Genomic DNA, 12,454 nt, shown 5'->3' with positions numbered 1-12,454 from the left:
ACGAGAAAGCTGCTACTCCATGGGATTAAAGCACCTTTCTGAGACCACACAGCTAGCACACACCAGGGTCAGAATTGGATTGAGATCAGTGTGACTCCAATGTCCCTCTTCCAGTTATTAAGAAAAATCGTAGCAGGATGCTATATGGACAGCTTCATCAGTCTAAGGAAAAAGAAATGATGTCCTGGAGAACTCATTCATGGATATAGCCAGAGACTCTAGGGTTCTCTGCCCTCACAGCACAAGTATTAAAGAGGACGGGGGGAACTTGTGAAGGGGTTTCTCTACCATTGAAGTCCTGCTCCTTCTGCAGTGGTTGGCAAGCATAGCTCTGGCCCTCAGACCAGTGAGGATGTTTCAGCCTTGCTCCCTGGAGTGGCTAATATCTGCCCATGCATTTCTTGTATGGAAATGGAGCTGGATCCTGACACCTGCCCGATATAGCCATAGTGAGGGAACCCAGCCTAGGGAAATGTGTAGATGTAGGCTACACTCTCTGAATCTCTCAAACAAGTGTGCATGACTAAATAACCTCAAGGCCCAGATGCGGACTTACAGAGTAGAAGGCTTACTGCCATTTGCACTTTTATTTAACAAGATCTCCCAGGACAAGGAGAGAAGGGGGCCTCAATGGGGAAGGACCACCAGAAAACCAACAGGAGGGAGATATGACACTGCTTGTATCTCAGGGAGTTGGAAAATACAACTGGGATTGCTTCCAAAAACCTAAGAAAATGCTATTCAGAGGAAGGGCCAGCTTCTGGTTTGCCAGAAAACATCTTCTAAAGGGAACCCATGAGATTTTCCAGCCCCCTTTTCCTTTTTCCCACACATCATGCTCCAGGCATGGCAGGATTCTTAGCTGCACTCTGGGTTGAAGGTGGGAGATAGATAAGAAAGCTGAAAGCATCCTTCTCTGTTCCTTCTAGAGCCACCCAAACCATCCATTGGCTTTAGGAGGGTTTTGAGGAGAGGAAGGCTCATCCTAGAATTAAAAATGCAGAGATTTAATACTATAAAACACATTTAATGTTGAGCTTTAAAACATTCAGTATCAGGAACATCATGAAACATTCTGGAATTTTGTTCACTGGCTTGTAAAAAACATTTCTGCAAGGAGTAATTTTTATAGGAACTATGGAAAGACAAAATGTTGTCTTTGGGTTATATCTTTGGGTGATAACCAAGTCATACTAATTCATATTCAAATACATTCCAAGTTTCAGTGTGCCTGAATCCTTTCTTACTATTAAGAATGGAAAATAGTTTCACACCCTCTGTATTACATATTAATTATGTGAGTGCCTAACAAGAACCTGAAGCACACAAAATAATAAAAAATAATTCATGCTTTACTGATAGAAGTAGAACAATGTAAACAAAAGGCCCAGAGTTAGGCTGTTCTTTTTCTCTAGTCTTTTTTTTTCTTTTCTTTCTTTTTGTGTTCTTTTAAGTGTTTGTTCCATAAATGAAAGGGGGACAAAGCCATGAGGAAAAAATAAATAAATGAAAGAGAAATAATGTGAATTAGTTTTCTTGGGTTATGACTTTTCTGAAGGTGAGACTCCCTGCTTACTTCATCATTGTTGCTAGGACACCTCCCCACTTTGCACCCACAAAGCTTAAATGGCAGTCTTGGATATTGCCTCACCCTCCCTTGTTGACAAAGAGAATGAATTCCTTGGGGCTGTTTGTACTACCTTGTATGTGTAACTCACTTAGCAAACAGGCTGGCAGGATCGAAGTGCATCATATTCTGGACAGATCATTCAAAACATCAGGCTGTTATCATCTTAAGCTGCATGCCTAGTTATGATAAAAAAGAAATCATTACCCCATTTTCACCCCATTTTATATATCTCTCCCTTCTTTGCAGACAAATGCTGTTTCCTTCATGTGTATGGTGTAATAAAATATTCAAGGTGCTCAGGAAATGCTGAGTGATTGCTCTCTCTCTCTCTCTCTCTCTCTCTCTCTCTCTCTCTGTGTGTGTGTGTGTGTGTGTGTGTGTGTGTGTGTGTGTGTGTGTGTGTGTGTTTTCCAGGTCAGGGCATCAATAGGCAAATAAAGATTGCAGTGAAATATTGAGCACTAGTACAAAGCTCCTCCAATGTGATTACTTGGCTCAGGAAGTCCAGCTTATCTCTGATTGATATCTGAAACATGCAGGGCATGGGGGAAGGCTAGACAGAGAAACACATATAGTTAAATAACTTTTTCATGATGGATGCCTCCATGGCCCAGTGATGCATTTATTGCCAGTGCTGGTCTGATATAACTGCCTGGGCTGTCAAATGATTATTCACACACCATGAGCTTTTGGTTGGGGTGCTGTCCAATGTGATGATGTGACAAGCTGTTTGAGATCCTTGAAGGAAAGGTACAAAACATTTGAATCTGAGTGATCAGCCCACTCTGAAAACCACATAAGAACTGGTAAGTTGGATAGCTATTATTATTATTTACTTCTCTGCCACAAGATATTGAGATAGGACAGAAAATAGGTACTAGGGATATTTACATTAGCTGTACTGCTTCAAAGGAAGCTTAAAGGTTTCTATATCCTTCTTTTTCTGGAACAGCTAAGTAGCTAGTAAGGTAAAAGTCAATAAAACAAATGGAAGAACTATAACTTAGCTAGGGGAAACAGAATTTTCAACTCTCTTCTGTGGAGCTAATGAAAGTTTGTACATTTTTCTCTGTAGTGTTATATTAAAGGAACTTTCTGAAAGAACCACCTACAACAATTTATCTAATATGTTTTAATTTGTTCTTTTGTCCTACAACAAGGTGGTCTGCATAGGGAAGAAAGTAACTACCATATACTCTTTTTTTCTGAATTAAATCAGCAGTTTGAAAGCTTAAACTTGGTATAAGAAGAAAGAGTAATGGGGAGTTTAGAGGAAAGAAACCAATAAAGAAATGAGCAAATGAAGAGGTGAATTATGTTATAGTTTATATAAAATAGAAATTGAATTGATTGACCTAATGTATCAAAATATTACAACCACTTCCCCTGAATTGGATATATACATATATATACATATACATACATACATATATGTATTTGCCATCCAATGCATCCTGTGTTAAAACATATTTGAGAAAGAATTAACAGTGGTACTACTACTTTTTACTTTTTACTTTGGAACCTTTAAAATAATATACAGATATTTAAATATATAGATTCCAAATCTGTTATGAGCATCTTGGACTTACATCCTAAAAAATAAAAAAGAATAAAAATTACTACTTATTTAACAGATACATGCATAGATTGCTGAACTTATGTTCAGGAGAGTGGAAGCAAATGTTCCTTAACAAGTCCTATTGGTTTTGTTTTAGGATGTGGTGTGTGTTTGTGTTTGTTACCCCATTGTTCAAGTGTTTGGCTATATAGATCATCTCTTTAAAAACACTAGTTTCACTGAGAAATGAGGATGTGCTTCAGAAACTAATTACCATTTTCTGAAAAACTGCATTAGTTATAGAAAGTATGCATCTAGGACAATGTAACCTTTGTAATATATGTCAAATGGAAATTATGAACCAACCACATGTATGACTTTTTTTCCAAAGAGTGGTGTAAGTAATTCACATAATCCCTTCTAGATTTAGCCCTCTAGGTTACCATATGAGTGGATTATGTGAGTGTTTGTAATGAAATAAGATGTCTGGTTATTGCATAGCTTACTTCTTAATCATGTATCAACAGATTTTATGTATATATCAATTTTCTTCTGTGTCAAACCTTGCAGATTTGACTAAAGTGGTGTTAAAAAGAGTTCTTACAAGCCAGGCTTGGTGGTTTATGCCTGTAATCCCAGCACTCAAGAGGCTGAAGCAGAAGATTGCAAGTTCAAGGCCACCCTAGTCTACATAGCAAGACTCTTGTCTCAAAAAAAATTTTTACTGAAATTATTGCTAAAATTCTGAAACTTTTATAAAAGCATTACTTCTTCATTTTGTAGTCATTTGCTGCATGTTCTTTTCATTTTAATAAGCACACTGATACTTGATAGAGTATCCTGTGAATTGGTGTTTATTGTGACACCATTATTTACCAAATGAGAAATTGCCCTATATTCCTTTATAATGAAATTATATCATAACAGCTAATGATCTGGACATAGAAATCTAAAAACTTTCAGCATATGAAAAAAAGTATTAAAAAGGATATTAATGTTGACTTCTATTTTTATCAAAAACCTAAACAGTGAATGTTAAACATGCCTTAAAAGGTTGACTAAAATAAGCATGAAAAGTTTGCAGGGCTGGGGATATAGCTCAGTGGTAAAGCATGTGTGTTTTGTTTCTCTCTTGTCCTCTAATTAAAATTCCAACTTTGTTTGGAATTAACCCCTGTAAAACTTGTCTACTGAGTCAAGGCACACTTCCCTTGTGCCCTGGGATATAAATAACAGAGGGTGTGCCCATGATGAAATATACCCAGTCTCACCTCCCATGTTGTCAAAGAAGGAAAACAAGCACTCCATACAAATACTGCAAGTGCCAATGCCAATAATAATCAAACACTTGTTAATGAGAAGGAAGTGCAGGGCAGACACTTGCCACTGGCTAACTAGAAGCAGCACCTTGGGGAGAGTCTTCTGGAAAACCTGGAGATGGAATACAGGCTATCCATGGTCCTGGATCCCTTTTGGTGTTTCCAACACTGAAAGATTTCTTGTCCAAAGGTAGAGAGATTGTGAGGTTCTCTTTTAAAGAGAATTTGTCTCCTCCAGGATTTCTCAGCTATGGAAGTACTGTTGATATTTGACCCTGGATGATTCATTGCTCTACGGTCTGTCCTGTGTATCATGGGATGATTTAAGCATCAACCCACTAGGTGCCAGGATCACCTCCTCCTCTCCAGTTGCGACAACCAGAAATCCTCCACAAGTTGCCAAATAACCTTTGGCAGGTAGAATCATGCTCTTGTATGACAACTGTTGGACAGAAATAAGCATTTCAAATGCATGAGATGGAGCTTCGAATTATACCTGGCTTATTCTACCTTGACACTGTGGATATCTGTGACAGAATCATTCTCTGTGGTGGAACTGTCCTGGGCATGGTAGAATGTTGAGCAACTTCCCTGAACCGCACCCATTAGATGCTCTGTAACCCCTCACATCTTTTTCTTGTGACATCCAAAATTGTCTCTAAACATTGCTGAATGTTTCTTGGCAGGAGTGCTCCTAGTTTTGAATCATTGGATTGGAGACAAGAAGTAGCATCTCCCAGGCACATAGAGGAGGTATAAAATAGACCAAAAAAGTCAGTTCTAGTTCTTTTTTCAGCTTTTACTCTGTGCTTTTGCCAGAGCCTTCCACAGCTGGTTCCATCTTTGTCATTGAGCAAGGATTCTCTGAGTCTGTTCTTGTCACTTCTGCATATGGGCAAAGTTTGCAGATATCTACAATCAGATGATGTGGCCAAGCTACTATTTAGTATTTCTAGCTTTTCCAGGATAAGGCAGCTTCTCAGCCCAGAGGATGGTTCTAATTCTTTCTAAGACCTGACTTCAGAAGAAAGATTATCGTCATCAACAACCACAAAATCCCTATTCCAAATCCTGTATATTCAGCAACCAACAAACAAAACAAAACAAAAGCAAGAAAGGAAAAAGTCAGACAAATACCTCTGAGCCAGTGCTACTCAGAATTCAATGTTGATGATCAATAGTTTTCAACAAGATAAGAGCAGAAATTGTAAGTTACCACTTAAAGCCTTGTGATTTGACACCACCACAATAGTTTCATTGTTCATTTAGTTTTAAATAAAAGCATTGGTCTAAAAGAAAAATGAATAAATGCAGGCCTACCATCCTTTGTCTATAACCAGAAATAAAAAAGAAAGGAAAAAAAGCATTAAAAATTGAGAGTTTTCACAACTTATTGGACTGACACCGGTTTGAAACCAAGTAAACATAAAACAAAGATTTTATTCATCCTGCTAAATGCCAATGCTCATTTCATTTCACTGCAGAACTATTCAAACATGTGACTACAGGTTACTGTACATGACATATATTGTGCAAGAGAGTCACCATTAAATTCTATACTCCAAAAAATTCTGAATTCTGCAGTACACCTGGCTACAAAAGTTTCTGTCTTGACTGTGGACCTGATGTTATAATTGTAAGTAGAAAAGGGTCTGTTCTAATACACTGTGGCCTTGAACATCTATGATAGATTCATGTGTTTACATGTGTCCTTAGATGCAGTTTCAATCATTTAAAAACCTCATTACTTTTCTGTACTTTCTAGGCTTTGTAATATTGTGATAATGCCCAGAACCTAAATTCATCCAGAAAAGTTGGGCATGATAACTGTGCTTTTTGCTGAGTGCCTAGTTATAAGCAATTTCTGGCCCCTGCTTCCCAGCCCATGGAACTGTTACATAAACAATCATTTACAAAATATGGACTATGGGTGGGGGTATAGCCCAGTGGCACAGCACTTGCCTAGCATGTGCAAGGCCTGGTTTCCACCCCAGCACACCCTCTCGCCACTGAAATGTTTTGCTGAATTTATACAAATATAAACAGTAAAGCCTTTCTCAGCTTTTGAAAGGCCAGACTCCATTTAAAACCAAACCAAGTCCTTATTTAGTTAGTCAAGAAAGAAATTTTTTTTGGTGAGCACGAGGATAATAGTGTCCATTGAATCATGTGAAATATATTCCAAGTCCTCAAGTGGATGCCTGAAGTCATGGATATAACCAAATCTTACATTTACTATACTATGTATATTTCATATATATATATAAATTCCTATAATATCAGTAGATTTATGACTTAGGTACAGGAAGAGATTGCAAACATTAACTAACAATTATAACAATACAGTATAATAAAGTTATAAGAATGTGATCTCTCTCTCTCTTTCTCTCTCCCTTGTCTTGAGAGAGAGACTCAAGACAAATACTAATATTTAATTTCTGTTCTGGACTGTAATTGAAACCACAGAAGTGACAACATGGATAAGGGGGAGCTATTGTACATTTAGACCAGAGTTTCCTGGCCTTAATACAATTGATATTTGGAGCTGGATAATTCTTTTGTTGTTTTTGTTGTTGGATAGGACTGTAATGTGCATTTTAGAATATTTGGCAGCATTTCTGGACTCTCTTAGCCAATAGCTGCCTTCCAATTGTGACACCAAAAATATCTCCAGATATTATCCAATGTCCTCTGAAAGACAAATTACTCCCAATTGATGACCACTGGTCTAGAAAAAGCAGTTTACAATGTATAATGTAAAGCTTTGACTTAGAGAAGGATTCTCCATCATAACACTGTGGATGTTGGAGGCTGGATCATCATTGTCTGAGATTGTCCTTTGCATTGTAAAATGTTTAGCCACAAGTCTGGTGTCTCCTCACTGGATCCACAAGTTGTGTCAAGCACCACTATCTCTAGACATTACCAAGTGTCCTCTGGGAGGCAAAATGTCCCCTGTTGAGAACCATTGAGTTACATTAGTGCTTCAGTCTACAGAGTCACATTTCTATAGCTTTGTGTGGTGCTTTATGTTTTAAACAAAGTAATTTCTCCTATTTTCCTTCACTTAATTCTTTCCTCATGTTAGCACTGTGAGGTGGATATTTTTGTGTCTCATTGTGTAGATGGAAAAACTAGATCTGAGCATCTGCAGATAAAGTCAGAGTCCCGAGTTTTGTTTCTACCCCACCAGATTGCCATATTTCATATGGATGACTCACCCACAAGGTGCACAAAGCCATTAACCTTTGCTGGCACATTGGGTCATATAAAATAATTTACATATTACTAGGTGGCATCACCAGTCACCAATATAAAATGGATTCCAGGAACTTCTCATTGTAAATGAGTCCAAGTGACAGATTAACTAATGAATCTAGGAGGTTATAGTCATAAGTGCTCATACCTTGCAGGTTGCATGACTCAGAAGGTTTTCAATTGGAAGTAGCAGAGAGCCAATGTAGCCTTGCTCAACTCTAGAAAGGCATTTATTGGTTGCAAAAATGGGAAGCTCACATAATCAAAGGTAAAGCCATGAACTTGGAATAGATGCCTTCAAGACAGTTGAACATTCTTTGCTAAGTCTGATTCACGTGGCATATAGCTACCAACTATGGCTTGGACTGAAAGCCACCATTGTGTTTGGAAACACTTGGGTTTATTTTCTGGTTAAAATCTACTAGAAATATGTTATTGTGGGGAGCAGATTATGAGAAGCCTATGAGAACGGACATAAGCACAGTTGTGCTCAATTATCTACACACTGAGTTTGGCATGGCCCCAGCTGCAGAAGGGGGGAAGGCAAAATGCAGCACAGCTGCTTTTCCTAAGTTGTTTACATTCAGCGAAGTAAGATCTCAGGTTTCTCTTGTTACAGTGTCACACCCCTCCCCAATAACTGTTGCTCCACCTCCTTGTTTACCACTGGATATGAAAGATTTGCTGAAGGAGGACGAAGGATTGATGGGGAATTTGGTATGGAATGGGTTGATGGATTGATTGGCTGGCTGCAGGCTGCTTGCAAGAATGACGCTGCTGCTGCTGGCTGTTTGTGTTGTCTGTGAGTCTGAGGACCGAGACTTTAAAGGGAACATGGGACAGTGCGAGTCTGAGGGCTAAGATTTTAAGAGAGATTAAAGGGAACATGGGACAGAAAAGCCTAAGGAAAGAGACTTTAAAGAATAGAAAAAAAGCAAAGTTTTAAAGAATAGTGCAGAAGTAAGGCCTTAAAGAATAGAGAAGAAAAGAAGCGAAGTAAAAGAAGAGTTAATAGAGTAAAAAAGCAACGAGGCTGTTGGGCGTCTCCATCTGAGTGCCTAGCACACCTGGCCCCAGCTTTGTCTTCTATCTTTTGTCCTTTCTGCATTTCCAGTAGCCCCGAGTTAGGTCAGGAGGAACAGGAGCTCAAGAAAGCTCTCTACATATTATGTCTATTTGAGAGTAGGTGTTATAGTCATTATCTATTGCTGAATAGCAAATTAACACAAACTTAGGGACTTAAAACAATACCCATTGATGATCTTACAATGACTGTGGATCAGGAGCCCAAGCATGACTGATCTCAGTCCTCTTCTAAGTTAATTGAAGTCATTGACAGAATTTAGTTCCTTGATGTTATAGATAAAAGCCCTCAGTTTCTGGAGACCACCCCTCACCATATACGTTTTATAACACAACCGTCTGCATTATCAAAGCTGGCAGGCAAGAGTCTCTTCTATCTGGAGTCATTTTTTCAAGTGTGGCCCATCTAGGATATCTCCCTTTTATGACAAACATAGGTCAGCTCATTAGGGACCTTAATGTCTCATACAAAAGTGCATCACTTTTGCCATGAACTGTTGGTTAGAAGCAAATCACAGTTCTAACCTCAGTCAACAGAAGGGGATGACACAAAGGTGTTGGTACCAGAGGCTGGGAGTCTGGGAGGCAATCTCTGAATTCTGCATCCCACAGGGGTCTTTTTTTGTGAGTGGACTTAGGAACAGAATGATAATTTTAAAAAATGTGTTCAAAAAAACAAAAACCATATTGCTAACAGGTGTTTGAGAGGAAATTGACCCTTGTACTAAAGTTGCCAGTCTTGGCTCTAGTTATTCAATTTGGATCTCATTGTTTACACTGGATGATCATAAAATAATGAGCCATCCCATAAATCACTGAATATTTCCTTACTTCCATGTTGGCATATCCTCTTACTCGTGAAATAATATTCTCATTTTGTTCAAGAACATGGCTGAGGACTGGATTCACCCAGATTGTAGTACATGTCAGTGCTCCATTCCTTTTCATTTGTGAAAATATCCCATCGAGTGGATGGACCACATTCTGTTCCTCCATTCCTCTGTGTATGGACAGAGGATTGCTTATACTTTTTGGCTACTGTGGATAATACTACTATGAAATGTAGGTGTATTATTGTTAAGCAACTTTTCGTCACTGTGACAAAATACATATGAAAGTCAAGATAAAGAGGAGAATTTATTTTGGGTGATAGTTTTAGAGGTCTCAGTCCATAGTCAGCTGGCTCCATTGTTTTAGGACTGTTGTGGGGAGAGATAGACCATCATGGGGGAGAGCATGAGGGGGAGCAAAGCTGCTCACATCATAGTAACCAAGAAGGAGAGAGAGAAAGAATATCATTTCCACTTCAAAGACATACCAATTAGCCCACACCTCCTAAACTTTATACTTCCTCCAAATAGCCCATTAAAGCGAATCCACCAATGGGTTAATCCATTGGAGAAGTCAGAGCCCTCATGATCCATACCTTCCCAAAGGCCACCTCTGAACAATGTTGTATTGGGGACCAAGACTTTAACACATGTGGTTTGGACATGATTCAAACCACTAATCCACATTTTCAATAATTTTGAGAATATACCTAATAATAGAAAAACACCTGGTAATTCTGTTTAACTTTATAAGGAACCTCTATGCTCTTTCCTACAGAAAGTTTTACTATCTGTTTGATTTTTAAAATCCTAAGGGACTATTCTCTCCTTTGGTTGAGAAGCCTAGAGAAGTGAAATTGCAGTATCTCCTGTCTTAACTTGTGCTGAGGAGGAAATGGATTTAGCTATTGACAGTACTCTTGGGAAAGCCTCAGTTTACATATTAGCATTTGTACAACTCATTTCTGTCTACCTTTCAGGCCACTGGGAAGGGCAATCTCAAGGGTAGCGCTAATCAGTGGTAGAAAACTTGTCATTTCACAAGGGTGATGGTGGTGGTGATGGAGAGAGTCCCAGAAATGCAAATCACCCATACGCAGGGTCACATCATTGCAAGGTCATGGGATGACCGCAGTGTTTCTGCAGCAAGCAGGTGGACCTTCCTGGACCTCCAGGACCGCAGGATCTAACTCCATCCTATTGTGGCTGCAGTTTGGCGCCACCTGTTGGTACCTTTCTGCCTGAGGCATAACAATCCACAGGGACAATTCTTTGTCCTAAGGCTGATTGGCATCCCAGTGTTGCAGCAGCAATTCCAAGAGCCGCTGAACTGGTGAATTGAGTCTGCTCCTCAGCCTTAACTGAGCGATTGGGCCAGAAGAATATGGTTGGTAGAGACTCTGGGCTCTCCAGAAAGGGTTACTAACCTTTCATTAGGTACTTGGCCTCACTTTTCTCTCTATCTGCTCCTCAACCACAAGATATGAAGTCCAGTCTTATCCTGGAGACAGAACTGGACAGAGGATGTTACCAATATTAACGACATTATGAATATTCAAGTTCAATTAAGTTAAGAGCTATTATGTTTGGGCTAATGCAAGATCATCCCTCAGATACTGCAGGGGTTGGTTCTAGGAACTCCCTCCCCCTACAAATACCAAAACCCAGAGATGCTCAATTCCATAATAAAAAATGTCATAGCATTTGCATATAGTCTATGAATATCCTCACATATACTTTAAATCACCTCTAGATTACTCATGATACCTGATACAATTTAAATACTACATGTATAGTTGTTGCAATGTATTGCTTGGGGATTAATGATGTGAAAAAAAAGTCCATTCATGTTCAGTACAGATGTGATTTTTCTTTTTGTATATTTTCAATCCATAGTTCGTTGAATTAACAGATGGGAACTATGCAGATACAAAGGGCCGGTATCACTAATTTACAACCAGTAGAAAGAGACTTTCTGCCAACCCCTATGTCCTCACTATTAACAAACACGTATGTATCCATTTGATAAAGTCTAAGGTTTGGGCTTTTATTAGCTGTAATACCACAGAAGTAACTTAATGACTAGTTACAAATGTTTTTGCAGCAAAATATGTGCTTCTGGCCACTGACCAGTCATTAATAAGAAATGAAGCATCCTCTGGTCCAACAATGCCTGTGCAATGTGTGTTTCACCTAATTGTGTATTTCATTAGGTCCACTGGAGGGATCAGTATAGTGATTCTTGGCAGCCTTCTTTAAATAAAGAATGAAATCCCATACATTTCCAGTTATTCTAGAACATGCTACTGAAGTCATAGGAAAGTTTCTTTCCTATGATTTTTAGATTTCAGCTAAGCATTTTACAGGTACAACTTTTAAATTAATTGAGCCTCAGACATAAAATATCCTTTGAGTATAATTATTTTTTCAAGGCTCAAATCATGGCCTTTGGAGCAGCTGAAGTCATTTTGGCCTGAGATAACCACATACTAGTGCACTTAGGAATCATCCATGTGGCTTCTTTGTATTTTCTAGCCAGCATAACAATTATGTGTGCACCAATTTGTTTAGAATGTTGCCAACAGTTACTCTATGTAAGAACTTACCTTTTGCTTTTCAATTGGCCTTTAGAATTTCTTTTTTAACCCAACCTATAGCCCCTAGTGCACTAACGGTATCCTGAGTTTTTCATGTCCCACATAATTACTTAATTACATTGTCATCTTTATCATCATCTTTCAGAGGCAGTACTTCTACTTTTCTTGCTAAGATACAC

General features: G+C 38.7%; 1 protein-coding gene across 12 annotated transcripts in view; it reads left to right on the top strand.

The window, feature by feature from the left end:
• The window catches only part of Sts (steroid sulfatase), a 278,787-nt gene that overhangs the window by 32,853 nt on the left and 233,480 nt on the right, over positions 1-12,454 (top strand). For 2 of the 12 annotated variants that reach the window (XM_074062821.1, XM_074062818.1), the window contains exon 1: positions 2,278-2,436. The exons of 9 other annotated variants lie outside the window; for them this stretch is intronic. The gene's annotated coding sequence lies outside the window, so the exon portion shown is untranslated. Of the gene's footprint in view, positions 1-2,277; positions 2,437-12,454 lie in introns of those variants that run through there. One more of the 12 variants, XM_074062826.1, reaches the window with a different exon arrangement.

This window comes from Castor canadensis, chromosome X (assembly GCF_047511655.1).
Source record: "Castor canadensis chromosome X, mCasCan1.hap1v2, whole genome shotgun sequence".
Lineage (NCBI taxonomy): Eukaryota > Metazoa > Chordata > Mammalia > Rodentia > Castoridae > Castor > Castor canadensis.
The sequence above is the reverse complement of the archived record's forward strand: the minus strand, read 5'-3'. Positions and strand labels throughout refer to the sequence as shown.